Source organism: Nerophis ophidion, linkage group LG12, assembly GCF_033978795.1.
Source record: "Nerophis ophidion isolate RoL-2023_Sa linkage group LG12, RoL_Noph_v1.0, whole genome shotgun sequence".
Lineage (NCBI taxonomy): Eukaryota > Metazoa > Chordata > Actinopteri > Syngnathiformes > Syngnathidae > Nerophis > Nerophis ophidion.
In genome coordinates this window covers 59967361-59987447 of record NC_084622.1, presented here as the reverse complement: position 1 = coordinate 59987447, position 20087 = coordinate 59967361, and the positions used below count along the sequence as shown (strand labels likewise).

At 42.9% G+C, this 20087-nt stretch overlaps 1 protein-coding gene across 12 annotated transcripts in view; it reads left to right on the top strand.

Moving 5' to 3' along the window:
* Positions 1-20087, top strand: part of tspan9a (tetraspanin 9a) — an 818127-nt gene that overhangs the window by 376657 nt on the left and 421383 nt on the right. For 11 of the 12 annotated variants that reach the window (XM_061917894.1, XM_061917891.1, XM_061917888.1 and 8 more), the window contains one exon: positions 14611-14724. The exons of the other annotated variant lie outside the window; for it this stretch is intronic. The gene's annotated coding sequence lies outside the window, so the exon portion shown is untranslated. The remainder of the gene's footprint in view (positions 1-14610; positions 14725-20087) is intronic. 12 annotated transcript variants of the gene reach the window in all.

Here is a 20087-nt window from a genome sequence, read left to right as displayed (position 1 = left end):
GTTTTTAATTCAAGTACCCCCTAATCAGAGCAAAGCATTTTTGGTTGAAAAAAATACATAAAGAAGTAAAATACAGCACTATGTCATCAGTTTCTGATTTATTAAATGTATAACAGTGCAAAATATTGCTCATTTGTAGTGGTCTTTCTTCAACTATTTGGAAAAAAAACATAAAAATAACTAACAACTTGTTGAAAAATAAACAAGTGGTTCAATTATACACATAGAAGTAATCATCAACTTAAAGTGCCCTCTTTGGGGATTGTAATAGAGATCCATCTGGATTCATGAACTTAATTCTAAACATTTCTTCACAAAAAAAGAAATCTTTAACATCAATATTTATGGAACATGTCCACAAAAAATCTTGCATTGAATATTGCATTGTTGCATTTTTTTTCACAGTTGATGAACTTACATTCATATTTTGTCGAAGTATTATTCAATAAATATATTTATAAAGGATTTTTGAATTGTTGCTATTTTTTTAGAATATTTTAAAACAATATCAAGTACCCCCAGGGTTACTCGTACCCCCATTTGGGAACCACTGGATTATACTAGCTATGTAACGATATGAACATTTCATATCACAGTTATTATGATCGGAATTGTCAATATTATCGTGGTATTGGTGTAAGTGCTTAAAAAGTACTTATGCACTCACTGAATGTTTTAGATGTATTTTTTTAAATAACTAAAATAAATACACCCACTTTTTAAAAGCCCACCATTTTTGAATGTTTTGTGTTTTTTATGTTTCACTGATAAGCATTTTCTGGCGGCCGTTGTGGTGTTTTACTCTTTTCAGTGGTTCTTGAACGCACCTTAAAAAAACACCTCAACAATCACTCTGTTCTAAGAGAGCACACCTAGTAGGTTTAATGTGCACAATTGAATAGGTGAGTTGCTCGGACAGCAAGGTGTTTATTTAAGTTTGGACTGGGTTATGTTGTTTCCTAAAGGGGAAAGACGTTAATGTATCTTGTATTCACGTTAGCATTTAAGCCAGTCCATCCGTGAGTGTAACGGTACAGTGGGAGAAGGAGACGACACGGAGGCAGGGACGTCATTAGTTTGCAGCGTGTTTATTAAAATATATAAATGACGTGTGTGACTAATCCAATTAATATACGGTGTGACTATATGTAGCGATTATGTGTAGAGTGGTGTTGAAGGTGCGTGTTGAGATCGGTGCGGAAGTCCAGAAAGGGCAAGGCAGGTTCGGAGGTCCAGGGACAGGCAGGAGGTCAGGGGCTGGAGCGAGGAGTCCTTGTCCAGGCGTGAGGTTGAGATCCAGGGAGGCAGCAAGGAGTCCAGAGGGGATCCAGGGAGAAGAGACACACAGCTTGAAAGCAGTGGATGACGACACAGGAAAAGACACAATTAGTACAAAGGAAGGTAAACACAAAGAGGGAGGAAGCACTAGAGCAGGAGTCGGGAACCTTTTTTGGCTGAGAGAGCCAAGAAGCCAAATATTTTAAAATGTATTTCCGTAAGAGCCATATAATATTTTTTTTAAACACTGAACACAACAAAACGCGTGCATTTTTAAGAAAGCCCAACATTTCTAGAGAGGTCTCTTATTCTTTGTAATAACGTTGTTATTATGAAGCTAACTGTGGAGGGGGCGTGGCCTGCGGGCCTGCAGCGAAGCGGGGTGTTGCCAGTACCGACCTCGAAATCAGCGACAGGTGCATAGATGGCCCACCTGGGCCTTTTTATCTGATCACCTGTCGCTATGCCATAAGCAGCAGCCCGGAGGAGAGACGGGCTTGGGGCTAGTAACCAGAGCACGAGCGAGAACGAAAGAGAAAAAGACAATTGCTGGAAAGCAACTTATTGAAAAATAAAACAATATTGTAACCCTGAAACAGGCTCTCATGTCAGTGCTTGGTGGTCTGAAGAACCCCCAGGAGGGCAAGCCCCACACTAACCAATACTAAATAAATTACTTCTCACCAACTTCTTGAACATAAAAATGCATGACAATGTTTTATATTTTGAACGTTATTTTTAACACTGCGATTACAAGTGGAATTATTCATTTTTTATCGTGTTAAGCAAAGTCAGCTCAGATTTATCCGAGAGCCAGATGCAGTCATCAAAAGAGCCACATCTGGCTCGCGAGCCATAGGTTCCCTACCCCTGCACTAGAGCAAGGAAGCTAGAAACTTGTAAGGCTTACTGTACTAGTACAAGTAGCTACCCTCTGACACTGGAACGTTGGCTTATGAAGGCAGGAGTCTCTTTAGAGTCAGGTGTGTTGATTGCAGAAGATTTCGGAAGCGCGGCTGAACAGGAGAGGAACGCCCGTGGGCGTGTCCCAAGGCACGTTCAGCGGAGTGAGAGGCAGCAGGTGTTTGAACCATATCACTGAGTTTATCAAAGTATAGGTATTTATCACGATTTTTCGATCATTTTGATTGAAATTGGTAAGACTAACCTTCGGGATTTTTAACAAAGTTATCATTCATACCGTCTATCATTACATCCTTAGATTATACATATCACAGACTGCACAAATAAAGCACTGTTGCAATGAAAATATACGACCTGCTTTAGAGTTGTGGTTAATGCTGCATTGTGTAAATTACTTTTAAAAACTAATGAGTAATAGTTACAGTATTTGGATCGTGAACAAATTATTCCTTAACACATGTAATTAGTTAGCAGATAAAGTATGTATTGAGTTTAAAAAAAAAAGTATATCTGTGGTGTGCCATTGGGATTAGAGTGCATAAGGGAATACAGTATATGCTACTTTGAGTGGACGCCTGCAAAACGCTGTGTTTGTTGGCTGTGATTGGGTACTGAACCCATTTACTCTAGTATTGTTTCATGTAAACTCAAACAATGCATTATTTCTGTGGTCTGCGTGTCTACGTGTCGCAAAGTCGTTCAAAAATATGACCAAGATGCACATTACTATAAAAAAGCCAGAGTATGGATGGATATTGTTTACATTTTAACCGATACTCGTTCTCAAAAAAACGATGCCAGTGCTACCATGAATCGATTAACGTGGACCCCGACTTAAACAAGTTGAAAAACTTATTCGGGTGTTACCATTTAGTGGTCAATTGTACGGAATATGTACCGAACTGTGCAATCTACTAATAAAAGTTTCAATCAATCAATCAAAGCTTAAACTATGCTCAAACCGATACTTAAAACATGCAAATTGTTGTAGAAAAAAAATTGTAATGATTTTCTTTGCTATTCAAGTTGAACAGACTGATAATTGAAATATTCCAGTGTTATAAATGTAATTATTATCAATACATTGCAAAATAAGAAATACAATCTACAAAAAAATGTCATGGTTACTGTACAGTAATCCATCCATCCATCCATCATCTTCCGCTTATCCGAGGTCGGGTCGCGGGGGCAGCAGCCTAAGCAGGGAAGCCCGGACTTCCTTATCTCCAGCCACTTCGTCTAGCTCTTCCCGGTGGATCTCGAAGCGTTCCCAGGCCAGCCGGGAGACATAGTCTTCCCAACGTGTCCTGGGTCTTCCCCGTGGCCTCCTACAGGTTGGACGTGCCCTAAACACCTCCCTAGGGAGACGTTCGGGTGGCATCCTGACCAGATGCCCGAACCACCTCATCTGGCTCCTCTCCATGTGGAGGAGCAGCGGCTTTACTTTGAGTTCCTCCCGGATGGCAGAGCTTCTCACCCTATCTCTAAGGGAGAGACCCAAACTCATTTGGGCCGCTTGTACCCGTGATCTTATCCTTTCGGTCATGACCCAAAGCTCATGACCATAGGTGAGGATGGGAACGTAGATCGACCGGTAAATTGAGAGCTCCTTCTTCACCACAACGGATCGATACAACGTCCGCATTACTGAAGACGCCGCACCGATCCGCCTGTCGATCTCACGATCCACTCTTCCCCCACTCGTGAACAAGACTCCTAGGTACTTGAACTCCTCCACCTGGGGCAGGGTCTCCTCCCCAACCCGGAGATGGCACTCCACCCTTTTCCAGGCGAGAACCTATTTATTTACATATGTACAGTAATTCATTTATTTATATCTGCACATTATTGATTTTTTATCCTGCACTTCCATGAGCTAATGCAACAAAATTGTGCTCTTATCTGTACTGTAAAGTTCAAATTTGAATGACAATTAAAAGGAAGTCTAAGTGTAAGTCAAATGACAATAAAAGGAAGTCTAAGTGTAAGTTAAAGAAATAGACAACAGGCAAAAAAAAATGACTTTCTTAATCCGTAATGTTTGATGCTTAATATTTTTGGATATTCCTAAAAGCAACCTCACTCGCCATAACTGTCATGGGTGCATAAGCGAGAATGTCGTTGTGGCTTGTGCAGCCCTTTGAGACACTTGTGATTTAGGGCTATAGAAATAAACATTGATTGATTGATTGTTGTTGTTGAATCAGAACCTGGCAATATTGCTCGGTAATAAGCTTCAACTTGACTTGAGTAGTATAAGTCTTCGTTACCTAGATGCGGGTAGCTACAAATCCATTCGCCACATGCAATATAATGGTATTTAGGGTATTAGGGACGGCGTGGCGCAGTGGGAGAGTGGCCATGTGCAACCCGAAGGTCACTGGTTCATTTCCCACCTAGAACCAACCTCGTCACGTCCGTTGTGTCCTGAGCAAGACACTTCACCCTTGCTCCTGATGGGTGCTGGTTGGCGCCTTGCATGGCAGCTCCCTCCATCAGTGTGTGAATGTGGAAGTAGTGTCAAAGCGCTTTGAGTACCTTGAAGGTAGAAAAGCGCTATACAAGTACAACCCATTTATTTACAATAGCGCAAAAACTACATTGTTATCCCCATTCCTTAGAAGGTTCTTTAAAAGGATGGAGATACGATACTTTCTTTGCCGATATCAGATTGATATCCAATATCGATGTTGTTTTCTTTATTGGATCTGAACACCCCTGGTATAAACGATCATTGTTAATTAGGAATGGATTGAGAAAAACAACAAGTCTTCGTCTGTTGCAGAGTTTGTGCCTTGAACAAGTTAATGATTGTCACACACACACAGGGTGTGGTGAAATGTGTCCTCTGCATTTGACCCATCCCCTTGTTCACCCCCTGGGAGGTGAGGGGAGTAGTGGGCAGCAGGGAATCATTTTTGGCGATTAAACCCCCAATTCTAACCCTTGATGCTGAGTGCCAAACAGGGAGGTAATGGGTCCCATTTTTATCGTCTTTGGTACGACTCGGCCGTGGTTTGAACTCACAACCTACCGATCTCAGGGCGGACAGTCTAGCCACTAGGCCACTGAGTAGGTGGCCTGTGTAGGAAGAAAGCACACAAAGCTGCAACATTACAATGAATACTTCATGAGGCTATTAGAGCAGCTTTCTCTAAAGCTCACTCTTGAAATTGATGTGAGGCCCCTCCAGTTGCGGTCCCTGTCACTGCTACCTACCTGAAGTGCACAAGAACATTCAACCAGGTAATGCATATTGGGAAATACTTTGCAAAGTTTTTTTTTCTGGGTTAGAAGTTCACCTGCTGCTCGGCGGTCAGGTCGATTAAAGCCGTTTGCACTTTTCACGAATGACTGTATATCCTCGTGGACAGGCATTGTCCAGGTGGCGAAGTAAAAACACTCCAATGTATAAGTACAATTAAATAATTTACCACAATCGCAAACAACAGTGAGACCCAAAGCTGACACAAACCCTCCTAAGCGTTAAACATATGTCTGAGGCTAATTAAGGAAAACAAGTCCATTCTCCCTTAAGCCCTAAAGCTAACCATCGGGTTTATCACAGGGATAGAACACAAAGTTAAGTTGTCGCCTAATGCTGAGGAAATCCAATGGTCCTGCTCTACCACCATACAGTTATTAAGGAAAACCAGTACATTTTCCCTTTAGCCTTACAGCTAACCATGGGGTTTATCACAGGGATAGAACACAAAGGAAATACTATGGTCCTGCTCTACCACCATACAGTTATTAAGGAAAACCAGTACATTCTCCCTTAAGCCTTACAGCTAACCATGGGGTTTATCACAGGGATAGAACACAAAGGAAATACTATGGTCCTGCTCTACCACCATACAGTTATTAAGGAAAACCAGTACATTTTCCCTTTAGCCTTACAGCTAACCATGGGGTTTATCACAGGGATAGAACACAAAGGAAATACTATGGTCCTGCTCTACCACCATACAGTTATTAAGGAAAACCAGTACATTCTCCCTTAGGCCTTACAGCTAACCATCGGGTTTATCACAGGGATAGAACACAAAGTTAAGTTGTCCCCTAATGTTGAGGAAATACTATGGTCCTGCTCTACCACCATACAGTTTTTAAGGAAAACCAGTACATTCTCCCTTTAGCCTTACAGCTAACCATCGGGTTTATCACAGGGATAGAACACAATGTTAAGTTGTCCCCTAATGTTGAGGAAATACTATGGTCCTGCTCTACCACCATACAGTTATTAAGGAAAACCAGTACATTCTCCCTTAAGCCTTACAGCTAACCATCGGGTTTATCACAGGGATAGAATACAAAGGAAATACTATGGTCCTGCTCTACCACCATACAGTTATTAAGGAAAACCAGTACATTCTCCCTTTAGCCTTATAGCTAACCATCGGGTTTATCACAGGGATAGAACACAAAGGAAATACTATGGTCCTGCTCTACCACCATGCAGTTATTTCATTGCACTGGCAGACCCGGAGCAAGTTGCAACAGCTCAAATGTTAAAATAGAGAATAGCTCTACTGAATTCCAAGGTAAAAGCTCGCTTTCAAGGAAAAAATAAATAAGATTGGAGTTAGCGGCTACCAGCTGAGAGAGCAGGCTTTAGGCATGAAGTAATCCTTGACCACTGAGACCCCCCCCGCCCCCCCCCCACCCCGCCACCAGAAGGTGAGTAAGTCATCTCCTTTAGAATGGGGCGACAGCTGCTGTATGCTCCTTGATATCATCAGGAAGTTGGTATCTATTTCTTTGGAAAGGAATGATGTTAACCCTGTCACGTTGGAAACGCATTATGTGCGTGTTGTGTCACCCCCGGATGCATGAGGACCAGGACAAACAGGGATTGCAGGTAGGAGCTTGGTTTAATATACAAAAACAAAAGAACACTGATGCAAAACAGACAAAAGAAAAGGCGTGCCAGCGAACGGGAAGCTAACGCTAACTTAGCAAGGAGTCCAGAAGTCCAACAGTAACGTGCCGAGCGTACGCGAAGCTAAGGCGAAACTTAGCACTGGCATAAACATCGACGAAAAACCAACGAGAGAGTTGCATGAAGCAAACAACGAACCAACAACGAACAGAGGTCGAAGGCAGGCTTAAATACTAAAGTAAACAATTACCAACAGGTAAGGAAACAAGTAACAGGTGAACAAATCAAGTAACCATGGTGACAACAACAAACAAGGAAGTGCACACACAAACTCAGCACCGGAAGAGTCCAAAACAATCAAAAAACTCAAAAACCAGACTAAGGATGTGATCCGGGAAACAGATCACAACAAACCCAACTTACTTGTTAGCTGCAACAGAAAGAGATGCATATTACGCGTGTCCTTAGCTATTGTGTATTAGTGCGGAATACTTGGTCATTCCAACCATGCCTAACTGTCCTGCATTCATGCTCGTGCAGTCACTTTTTTACGCCACTGTTTTACAGTATACCACTGCCATTCATTGCGGTTACATTCTCTGGCCGGACACAAAAAGTGAGAATATAATGATCATTTATAATACTGGCGGTCCAGAGTCGGGAACCAGGATGGGCCGCTCGTCCAGAGTCGAGACCCAGGCTGGACCGCTCGCCGGAGTATCGGTTGGGGACATCTCTGCGCTGCTGATACGCCTCCGCTTGGGATGGTTTCCTGCTGGCTCCACTTTGGACGCGACTCTCGCTACTGTATTGGATCCACTTTGGTCTGGTTTCATACGGTTATGTTAGATCCACTCTGGATTGGACTTTCACAATATCATGTTCGATCCGCTCAACATCCATTGCTCTCGGTCCCCTAGGGGGGGTTCCCACATATGCGTTCCTCTCCAAGGTTTTTCATAGTCATCATTGTCGACGTCCCACCGGGGTGAGTTTTTCCTTGCCCTTGTGTGGGCTCTACCGATGATGTCGTTGTGGTTTGTGCAGCCATTTGAGACACTTGTGATTTAGGGCTATATAAATAAACATTGATTGATCGGTTTGCAGCCGAGTGTGAAGCAACCGGAATGAGAATCAGCACCTCCAAGTCCGAGTCCATGGTTCTCGCCCGGAAAAGGGTGGAGTGCCATCTCCGGGTTGGGGAGGAGACCCTGCCCCAAGTGGAGGAGTTCAAGTACCTAGGAGTCTTGTTCACGGGTGAGGGAAGAGTGGATCGTGAGATCGACAGGCGGATCGGTGCGGCGTCTTCAGTAATGCGGACGTTGTACCGATCCGTTGTGGTGAAGAAGGAGCTGAGCTGGAAGGCAAAGCTCTCATCTCCGGGTTGGGGAGGAGACCCTGCCCCAAGTGGAGGAGTTCAAGTACCTAGGAGTCTTGTTCACGAGTGAGGGAAGAGTGGATCGTGAGATCGACAGGCGGATCGGTGCGGCGTCTTCAGTAATGTGGACGTTGTACCGATCCGTTGTGGTGAAGAAGGAGCTGAGCCGGAAGGCAAAGCTCTCAATTTACCGGTCGATCTACGTTCCCATCCTCACCTATGGTCATGAGCTTTGGGTCATGACCGAAAGGATAAGATCACGGGTACAAGCGGCCCAAATGAGTTTCCAGGTCTCTCCCTTAGAGATAGGGTGAGAAGCTCTGCCATCCGGGAGGAACTCAAAGTAAAGCCGCTGCTCCTCCACATGGAGAGGAGCCAGATGAGGTGGCTCCTCTGGTCAGGATGCCACCCGAACGCCTCCCTAGGGAGGTGTTTAGGGCACGTCCAATCGGTAGGAGGCCACGGGGAAGACCCAGGACACGTTGGGAAGACTATGTCTCCCGGCTGGCCTGGGAACGCCTCGGGATCCCCCGGGAAGAGCTAGACGAAGTGGCTGGGGAGAAGGAAGTCTGGGTTTCCCTGCTTAGGCTGTTGCCCCCGCGACCCGACCTCGGATAAGCGGAAGAAGATGGATGGATGGATGATTGATTGATTGATTGATTATAAGCCCATTAGTGTTGTCCTACAATATACTGTAAATTATAGGACGGCATAAAAATATATCTTCTCTCCCTTGTGACCCTGGAAAAATCAGAAGGATGACACTGCAGCTCTCCAATAAACTAACACTCAGATCTTCTCAGTTTATAGCCGATACTATGTAAAAAAATCACGAAAATAACACAGTCATGCATCATGTAGTAACGGTAACTGAGTTACTCAATATAAAAAATAAGGCATTAGACTACTAGTTAGCGCCGAAAGGAACAGTGTTACAGTAACTTTGTAACGCGTTAGTCCCAACACTGGTCACCACTATTAAATGACACAGTTTAGCCTTTCAACTTTTGTGGGTTCTTCCGAGGATGTTGTAGTCGTAATGATTTGTGCAGTCCTTTGAGACATTTGTGATTTGGGGCTATATAAATAAACATTGATTGATTGATTGATTGAACTACCACTGCGTCTGTTGTGTGACTTTGTGGGGGTCAACCAAAGAAAATATCACAATTTTCAGCCCAATGGCAAAGACTACTTCCTAGCTATGGCAACACACCATAGACTATAGCTACGCTACTGCCATGTAACGTCTTGGAATTGCAACTGCATGCAAAGTCTGTCATATGATGCAATGCAGTACAGTACTCACTAATGAGATTGATAAGGATAAGACACAAGATCTGGACTGCCACCATTATGTTGGATCCACTATGGACTGGGCTCTCACAATATTTTGCTAGAACAGGGGTCTCAGACACGTTATTTTGCGGCCCCTACCTTAATATGAAAGTTTGATAATAGTGTGTAATGAATACAAATTGTGTTAAAATGGCTCTTTCAACGTTCTGGGTTGCCTACCCCTACATTAGTGGAAAAGCGGCAACTGAGTGAAAGCGACAGATACGTTGCCACGGAGACGAGGGTTTTGTTACGTTCCTGGCTGCAGTCACACCGCGACACCTGTCCGTCAATAATAACAGTCCCCAATAATCTGGACCAATTTCAACCGTTATTTGTTTTTTTTTGTTGTTTAATTTGCATTGCCTCACACGATGAACACTACATATATTTCTATATGACGCCAAATAACACTTGTTAGCGCTCGCTATCCCGGTACTTTCCCGGCTATTATCCGTCGACCGCCCTGTTGCTGTAGGGAGGGAAAGCGGAACGACAGACATTGCAGAAATAACGTTATTCTCCGTGCGTCGGCTAAATACAAATATATTCCACAACCCCAAACATGTCTTTTTCAAAGCCTGCAGTGAAAAGAAAGGTTATTGGTGTGCAAAGACAATTCCAGGAAAAGTGTGAGATGCAATATTTCTTTGTTGAGCACAGGGCCACCTCGACATTTCTTATTTGCACAAAGAAAGTCGCAGTGCTCAAGGAATACAATTTGAAGCATCATTATACAACTAGACATGCTGAGGAGTATGCAACATTTTTTAAAAAGAAATCTTTTGTTGAGGCCCAGCCTCACCCAGACTCTGGGTCCAGTGGCCCCCAGGTGAATTGAGTTTGAGACCCCTGTGCTAGATCCACTCGATGTCCATTGCACCGGTCGCCGGGGGCGGGGAGGCATATGCGGTCCCTTCCAAGGTTTCTCATTGTCATCCCATTGGGTTGAGTTTTTTCTTGCTCTGATGTGGGATCTGAGCCGAGGATGTTGTTGTGGCTTGTGCAGCCCTTTGAGACACTCGTGATTCAGGGCTATATAAGTAAACATTGATTGATTGACAAGATAACCGTACAGCACAGCATGTTATTAAAAGGTAAATACATCAAAAAAATATATACATACCGTATGTCCTTGAATTGCCGCCGGGGCGCTAATTGATTTAAAACCTCTTCTCACTCCTGCGCTTACCAAAGGCATGCGGTAAAAGTAAGCATGCGCAAATTATTTTAAAATCTCTTCTCATGCCTTAAAAATTTGAGTGTGATGTAAGGATACAATCATGAAAAGCACATTTAATTAAAAAAAGCGTTATTATGGTCTTACCTTTACTTATAAATACAGTCCATGCCAGCTCCTTCTGATCAAAAGCATCGATAACTTGTTTATAGAAGTCTTCCTTATCTTTCTTCAGTTTTAAAAGTCTCTCTGTCTCGATGGAGATCTTCCTTTATTACCTCATGTCACTCATTTCACTTCTTCTGCAGCCGAGTAGTCGCAAGAAGGACCACTAGCGCCCTCTACCACCAGGAGGCGGGAGTCATTTAATGACTCATATTTGACAGACGCAGCTACGGTATTGTGACGGTCTCAAGCCGTCGTCTTGCGGGTTCCCAGGACCACCAAGGAAGGACATGGCTTGAGCAGTTTGACTTTGTTTATTTTTCAATAAAACCTCAGTCCAGGTCGCTCTTCCGCTCTTCCTCGCTGCCATCTGTCAGACCGTCGGCTCCACAGGTCAATTAATAAAACATAGCTGCTTACTGTTCTTTTTAGCTTGGACCTTGAATCCTACTGAATAGCTCCTAATCTTCTTCCCTTTATGCGATTTCAAATTACCGGTATTGAAATGAGCCTCCTCCATTTTGAAAATGATGACATGGGGAAGTGTCACTCGTGACATCACGAGCTTGACCCGGTGGTAATATTAAGCATGCGCTAATTATTTTGCGAAGCGAGTTTGACCCGGCAGTAATTCAAGGCAGGCGCATACTAAATTCAAGGAAATACGGTATATATTTGTTTAATTCTGCAATAAGGTAGCGACTTGTGGGGGAAGAGTGGATCGTGAGATCGACAGGCGGATCGGTGCGGCGTCTTCAGTAATGCGGACGTTGTACCGATCCGTTGTGGTGAAGAAGGAGCTGAGCCGGAAGGCAAAGCTCTCAATTTACCGGTCGATCTACGTTCCCATCCTCACCTATGGTCATGAGCTTTGGGTCATGACCGAAAGGATAAGATCACGGGTACAAGCGGCCGAAATGAGTTTCCTCCGCCGGGTGAGAAGCTCTGCCATCCGGGAGGAACTCAAAGTAAAGCCGCTGCTCCTTCACATGGAGAGGAGCCAGATGAGGTGGTTCGGGCATCTGGTCAGGATGCCACCCGAACGCCTCCCTAGGGAGGTGTTTAGGGCACGTCCAACCGGTAGGAGGCCACGGGGAAGACCCAGGACACGTTGGGAAGACTATGTCTCCCGGCTGGCCTGGGAACGCCTCGGGATCCCCCGGGAAGAGCTAGACGAAGTGGCTGGGGAGAGGGAAGTCTGGGTTTCCCTGCTTAGGCTGCTGCCCCCGCCACCCGACCTCGGATAAGCGGAAGAAGATGGATGGATGGATGGATGGTAGCGACTTGTCCAGGGTGTACCCTGCCTACCGCCCGAATGCAGCTGAGATAGGCTCCAGCGACACCCCCGGATCCCCCCGCGACCTCAAAAGGGACAAGCGGTAGAAAATGGATGGATGGATGGATTCTTTTAACTATTAACATCTATTGACACATTTGAACACCGAAAATTGGTACCTTTTGAGTACCGGTATCGATTTTCAGGTATCGGGAATTTGTGCCATATTGTTTTGAAAGGGAAAGATACCCATTCCAAATCACATCACATTCTGTCATCAAGCTATGTTTCACTTGTGCATGACCAATTATGACAGGCCCTGACTCACCTCTTCCAGTTGGAATTGCGGCTGGCCTGGTGTGAGTACACATGAAAATGATACTAGATGAAAAGAAGAGAGGGAAAGCTAATGAGACCGCTGACTTTGTAATGCCCTTTACAATGGGTGATAAATTCCTTGGCTTTTGCCACTTGACTTAATGTCTTACACAACCCATTTGAATGCATCCAAACGTGTGTGTGTGTGTGTGTGTGTGTGTGTGTGTGTGTGTGTGTGTGTGTGTGGGGGCTTGAAAGAGCACATGATTTCGCAATGCATTGTGGAAGCGGGCGAAATCTATTGTCTACATCAGTGGTTCTCAACCTTTTTTCAGTGATGTACCCCCTGTGAACATTTTTTTGATTCAAGTACCCCCTAATCAGAGCAAAACATTTTTGCTTGAAAGAAAGAGATAACGAAGTAAAATACAGCACTATGTCATCAGTTTCTGATTTATTAAATTGTATAACAGTACAAAATATTGCTCATTTTTAGTGGTCTTTCTTGAACTATTTGGAAAAAAAAGATATAAAAATAACTAAAAACTTGTTGAAAAATAAACAAGTGATTCAATTATAAATGAATATTTATACACATATTAGCAATCTTCAACTTAAAGTGTAATAGAGATCCATCTGGATTCGTGAACTTAATTCTAAACGATTCTTCTCAAAAATCTTTAATATTTATGGAACATGTCCACAAAAAAAATCTAGCTGTCAACACTAAATATTGCATTGTTGCATTTCTTTTCACAGTTTATGAACTTACATTCATATTTTGTTGAAGTATTTGTCAATAAATATATGTATAAAGGATTTTTGAATTTTTGCTATTTTTAGAATATTTAAAAAAAAAAAATTTCACGTACCCCTTGGCATACCTTCAAGTACCCCAAGGGGGTACGCGTACCTCCATTTGAGAACCACTGCCCTACGGAATGCAATATGTGAAACGTGCCTGTCTGAAAATGCTGTGAACACACCCACATGTACCAGGTGATGACATTAAAAGTGATGTTTGATCGTCTTACGGCTGCTATACAGGCTGTTTGCCGTCTGTTTATTAGCTCACTAACCCAACTTCCTTGGCTTTGCTTCTACAAATCTCACCAAATCATTTTTTTTCCCCCGAAGCAATTATGAGAACCATTGATGATGCAGCACGTTTGTGCCATGTTTTGAATTTGTTATGTAAAAGAACAAAACTAAAAACTTGTTGAAAAATAAACAAGTGATTCAATTATAAATAAAGATTTCTACACATATTAGCAATCTTCAACTTAAAGTGCCCTCTTTGAGGATTGTAATAGAGATCCATCTGGAATCATGAACTTCATTCTAAACGATTCTTCAGAAAAATCTTTAATATTTATGGAACATGTCCACAAAAAAAATCTAGCTGTCAACACTAAATATTACATAGTTGCATTTTTTTTCACAGTTTATGAACTTACATTAATATTTTGTTGAAGTATTTGTCAATAAATATATTTATAAAGGATTTTTGAATTGTTGCTATTTTTAGAATTTGAAAAAAAAAATCTCACATACCCCTTGGCATACCTTCAAGTACCCCCAGGGGTACGCGTACCCCCATTTGAGAACCACTGGTCTACATGACTGTACCCAACCAGCCGTATTGTGAGAGAAAGCAACACCCTGGGTTAAAATGGATTGTAAGCAAGAACAAAAATGAAGGCAATGTAGCGAAACACAAAGTACCCTGTTCAAAAGGCTCACTAGCTTGAAAACATAGGAACATTTGGTGGAATGTATCCATAATGAGCCCGTCCAATGGACAAGAGATTCGAGTAAACTGCAGAACTTGTCGTAGCATAACCTACTTTATCTCCTCTGTTTTTATACAGGCGAAGAATTTCGTAAATCAAAATCCGTAAAGGCTCACGGACAAACCAAATTGGCGTGGGTGCAAGACCCTCGGAATTTGACATCTGAAAGAGAAGACCGTCGTCATTTACGAGGTAAGTCACCAGGACTTGTCATGCCACTGTGTGGTGTCTACTGGAGTACTTGGTTTCGAACTAAATATATTTTTCGCTTGAAATGCACTGTACATTAATGTGAGAAATATCTAAGTCTTGTCAGTTATTGATCGATGAATAGGGGAATTTAGTTTTTTTTTCCAAAATACTATACGGTGTTCCTAGCCCCCAGTTAGCTTAGCTAACTCTAGCGCTGACACCCTACGGCAGTGGTTCTCAACCTTTTTTCAGTGATGTACCCCCTGTGAACATATTTTTACTTCAAGTACCCCCTAATTCATGGGTGTCAAACTCTGGCCAAATGTGGCCTGCCGTGTAATTTCTTTTGGCCCTTGAGGCAATAATAAATTAACATTAGAGCTGGCCTGCCGGTATTATTCAGTGGCGGTGCCGCTGTATCACCGCATTCAACGCTAATTCTCATACTTGCCAACCCTCCCGATCTTTCCAGGAGAATCACGAATTTCAGAACCCCCCCCGAAAATCTCCCGGGGCAACAGTTCTCCCAAATTTCCACCCGGCCAACAATATTGGGGGCGTGCCTTAAAGGTACTGCTTTTAGCATCCTCTACAACAAACAGCGTGCCGGCCCACTCACGTAATATATGCGGCTTCTACCCACACACAAGTGAATGCAAGCCATACTTGGTCAACAGCCATACAAGTCACACTGAGGGTGGCCGTATAAACACTGTTACACCACACTGTGAACCCACACCAAACAAGAATGACAAACACATTTCGGGAGAACATCAGCACCGTAATACAACATAAACACAACAGAACAAATACCCAGAACCCCTTGCAGCAGTAACTCTTCCGGGACACCACAATATACAACATAACTACCAAGAAAACTCGATTTTGCATGTCACTATAAAGTTATATAAGCCTTGCTTGTTCAATATTCAATGCAAAACTTGTTCGGGTCCCTATTAAAAGGTTAAGTTGTTCAACTTTGGCCCGCGGCTTTGTTCAGTTTTAAATTTCGGCCCACTCTGTATTTGAGTTTGACACCCCTGCCCTAATCAGAGCAAAGCATTTTTGGTTGAAAAAAAAGAGATAAAGAAGTAAAATGCAGCACTGTGTCATCAGTTTCGGATTTATTAAATTGTATAACAGTGCAAAATATTGTTCATTGTTCTTGAACTATTTGGACAAAAAGATATAAAAATAACTAAAAACTTGTGGAAAAATAAACATGTGATTCAATTATAAATAAAGATATCTACACATAGAAGTAATCATCAACTTAAAGAGCCCTCTTTGGGGATTGTAATAGAGATCCATCTGGATTCATTAACTTAATTTTAAACATTTCTTCACAAAAAAAGAAATCTTTAACATCAATATTTATGGAACATGTCCACAACAAATCTAGCTGTCAACACGTAATATTACATTGTTGCATTTCTTTTCACAGTTTATGAACTTACATTCATATTTTGTTGAAGTATTATTCAATAAATATATGTATAAAGGATTTTAGCTATTTTTAGAATATTTAAAAAAAAATCTCATGTACCCCTTGGCATACCTTCAAGTACCCCTAGGGGGTACGCGTACCCCCATTTGAGAACCACTGCCCTACGGAATGCAATATGTGAAACGTGCCTGTCTGAAAATGCTGTGAACACACCCACATGTACCAGGTGATGACATTAAAAGTGATGTTTGATCGTCTTACGGCTGCTATGCAGGCTGTTTGCCGTCTGTTTATTAGCTCACTAACCCAACTTCCTTGGCTTTGCTTCTACAAATCTCACCGAATCGTTTTTTTTCCCCCCTGAGGCAATTATGAGAACCATTGATGATGCAGCACGTTTGTGCCATGTTTTGAATTTGTTATATAAAAGAACAAAACTATTAGATTAGATAGATTAGATTAGATAGTACTTTATTTATTCCGTCAGGAGAGTTCCTTCAGGAAAATTACAATTTTCAGCACAATCCCATTCAAGATCAGACAAACATTACAGGGAGACAGAACAGGATCGCTGACGGGTCTGCCGGCTTCCAGCGCCCCTTACAAAAAAGATGACATACAGGTAAACAGGGGAGGGGGGGGGGGGGTACAAAAAAAATAGAAGATTAAAAGAAAAGAAAAAAAAATCGGTCTTAGCCTAGGCCCTGGAGTGGGGGTGCAGACTGAGGCCAAGGGAAAAAAACAACAACTCATTGCCATAGTACATAGTACATTAGGACAGAGTCTTGCGTTTAGCCATATGAGTAAGCTATCCAGAGGCCAACACGACCCACAATGCATTGCATTTCCACGTCACATTTTCAAGCCAAGGGGCTCAAAAACGTTCATGGGCATAGTGCCTCGGTGCATTTCCTCCTACCTGTGGGCCGGCGTTGTAATAAGTGTCCCTGAGGTCTGCACCCGTGTCTGCTCTTACGGCTTCAAAAAATGTGAATGCATAGAATGGGAGTTCCGGATAATGGAGGTCCTGGCACAAAGCCCCCACCCACACTGTAATCACAGCTCTGTCTGGCTCTGAATGTACAATGTGCTGAGCTGGGATTCCTCTTATCAGGAAAGGCATATAATACAGAGGGCAGGCTGCTCAATCCTGGCCATTAATCCTCACAGGTGCACCAAGGATCAATCTCCAGTGAGAAACTTGTATGCCGTGATCCGGCTTCCTTGTCGTTCTGTCTTGCAACAGATATTTACCTTGAAATTTGCTGCTGAGTACAGAGAATACAGATAGAGAATCTCCAGATTGCCGATTGAAGAGAGTAAAGGTGGGAATCTTCTGGCCCCTCACGATTCAATTATGATTAGGATTCAGGGGCTACAATTTTATCAAAAATAGATTATGTACGGATATGATTATTATAATGTATACATATATTCCATCCATCCATCCATTTTCTACCACTTGTTCCAGGCCGTGGGGGGGTCGCTGGAGCTTATCTCAGCTGCATTCGGGCGGAAGTTGGTATACACCCTGGACAAGTCGCCCCCTCATCGCAGAGCCAACACAGACAGACAGACAACATTCACACTATGCCCAATTTAGTGTTGCCAATCAACCTATCCCCAGGTGCATGTCTTTGGAAGTGGGAGGAAACCTACGCAGTCACGGGGAGAACATACAAACTCCACACAGAAAGATCCCGAGCCCAGGACAATTCAGGACCTCCGTATTGTGAGGCAGACGCACTAACCCCTGTTCCACCATGCTGCCCGTATAAATATATTGAATATGATTATTATATATTCAAAATGTATTACATTTAATCATACAATTGTTTACAGTAATGCAGGGTTTCCACTAGATGTATCTGGCCGTGGCGCAGAGCTACTGTTAAATTAAACCGCGACACCTCAAAAATTATTTTTTTTACAGAATCAGAAACAGAAAATACTTTATTAATCCCTGCGGGCAAATTGAGATTTTCAACACAATCCTATTCAAGAGCAGACATACTGTACATTACAGGGGAATCGAATAGGACCGCTGACGGGTCAGCCAACTTCCGGCGCCCCTTGGAAAGGTGGGAAAAAGGTCTAGTTTGAGGTGTGGGGGGAATGGGGGCGGGGAGGTTGAGTACAAAAATTCGGCCTCAGAACGGGGTTTTGCGAAAGGGGTTCAGACTGAGGCAAAGGAAAAAAACTCAATGGCCATAAGCACACGTAAACATGTTACATAGAATCCACAAAACTTGCAACAAAGGGGAGGGATTGGGGGCTACAGTGGCCATGAATTGATTAACGTGAACCCCGACTTAAACAAGTCGAAAAACGTATTTGGGTGTGACCATTTAGTGGTCAATTGTACGGAATATGTACTGAACTGTGCAATCTACTAATAAAAGTTTGAATCAATCAATTAATCAATCAATCAATCAGGCTGCTCTATGTAAAGTGTTGCTTAGCCGTCCATCACCCCTAAGGGTTTCAAGCGGTGGTGGAGGCGTTGGATGGGGGTAGGGGTATGTGTGTGCATACGCCCATTGTGGAGGGTGTATTGTTGTTGTGTCTATAGCCCTGGAATCGCAACTCCCAGGTGTTGTTGAAGGAGGGACGGAGGTCGGAGTGGCTATCACTGAGGTGTCCTTGGAGGATGTTTATAGAACAGCCTTCCTCTGTTATGAGCAGCATCGAGGCCATTTGAGGCAGACGTTGTTTTCCAAGCAAGCAGACATTTTAATGGCTTGTTTGATCTAATCGTCCATGTAGGCTCTCTTGATAATTTTTAGCATTTCAGTAAGCCTCTCGATGAGATTCAACTTACGATTCAGTTCAGAAATCGCCACAGTCTGTCTTTCCACAGCTCGACCCATGCCTTCCATTGCGACGGGCAGCCTTTAGGCTTCTTGGACGGCTGCCATCGTCTTCAGAATTTGACAATATACCAAAGCAATGCCCAGCCTGATCAGCAGATGCCCTGCGATCACGGTTCCAAGTAGATGCCATCCACGTCCTCGACGGAAAGCACTGGGAGGCACAGGATTCTCCATTTCTCCCGGGAGTCTCTCACATACCCCGCATCAATTGTTCCGTCAGGGCAGTCAGACTACCCAGAACCTCTTTTCCATGTCGAGAAGATTCTGTTTATTGAGTCGAGAGTCCAGCTTATCAATTCCATGTTAAGTGTTTAGATTTCGGAAGACAGCAAAGAGAAAGAGGCTCTTAAAAAGTATGGACAAGACAAGACATAGAGAGCATGCATTGAGAGACAGAGAGTTAAGAAAAAATGCCAAGCCAGAAGTGGAAACAAATGAAAGTACTATATTGTATGAGTGGAAATATAGTGTACTTCTGAATTGTGAATTCTCGATTATTCAAGCACGATTGACTAAGTAATGTGCAGAAAATGTGGCCACTGTAATTAATTTGATCAACTGTGAGCAAAACGCACCAAGTGTCTAGAGCCTTGTCTTCCTTGCACATTGTCTCCGGTGGCTGGCGGCTTGGGCGATGGGGCGGTGGCTCATCAGCCAGACCCACCTAGCCCTTAGAGCCAATCCGTGTCCTGAAGTTATGGATCTGAACTGCCGATTTCCCTTACTCGAGGCATTGTTTCAAAGGGGAACATTTTGTATTTATGCCACATTGCACTCTTTTGTTTCATGTCTTTAGTCTTGCCATCGTGCTGTTTAAGTTTATAGTTAAATTGTCTTTCATGCCATTGAGCAAGTGTTTTTGTTTTCCCTGTTTTGTATATATTGAATAATAAACAACTATGTACTCACGTCCACGTCTCGCTCGTGTTGATCCTCATCTGCGTCGAAGAAACAATCCATGTCCAAGCTAAGTTGTGACATATATATATATATATATATATATATATATATATATATATATATATATATATATATATATATCC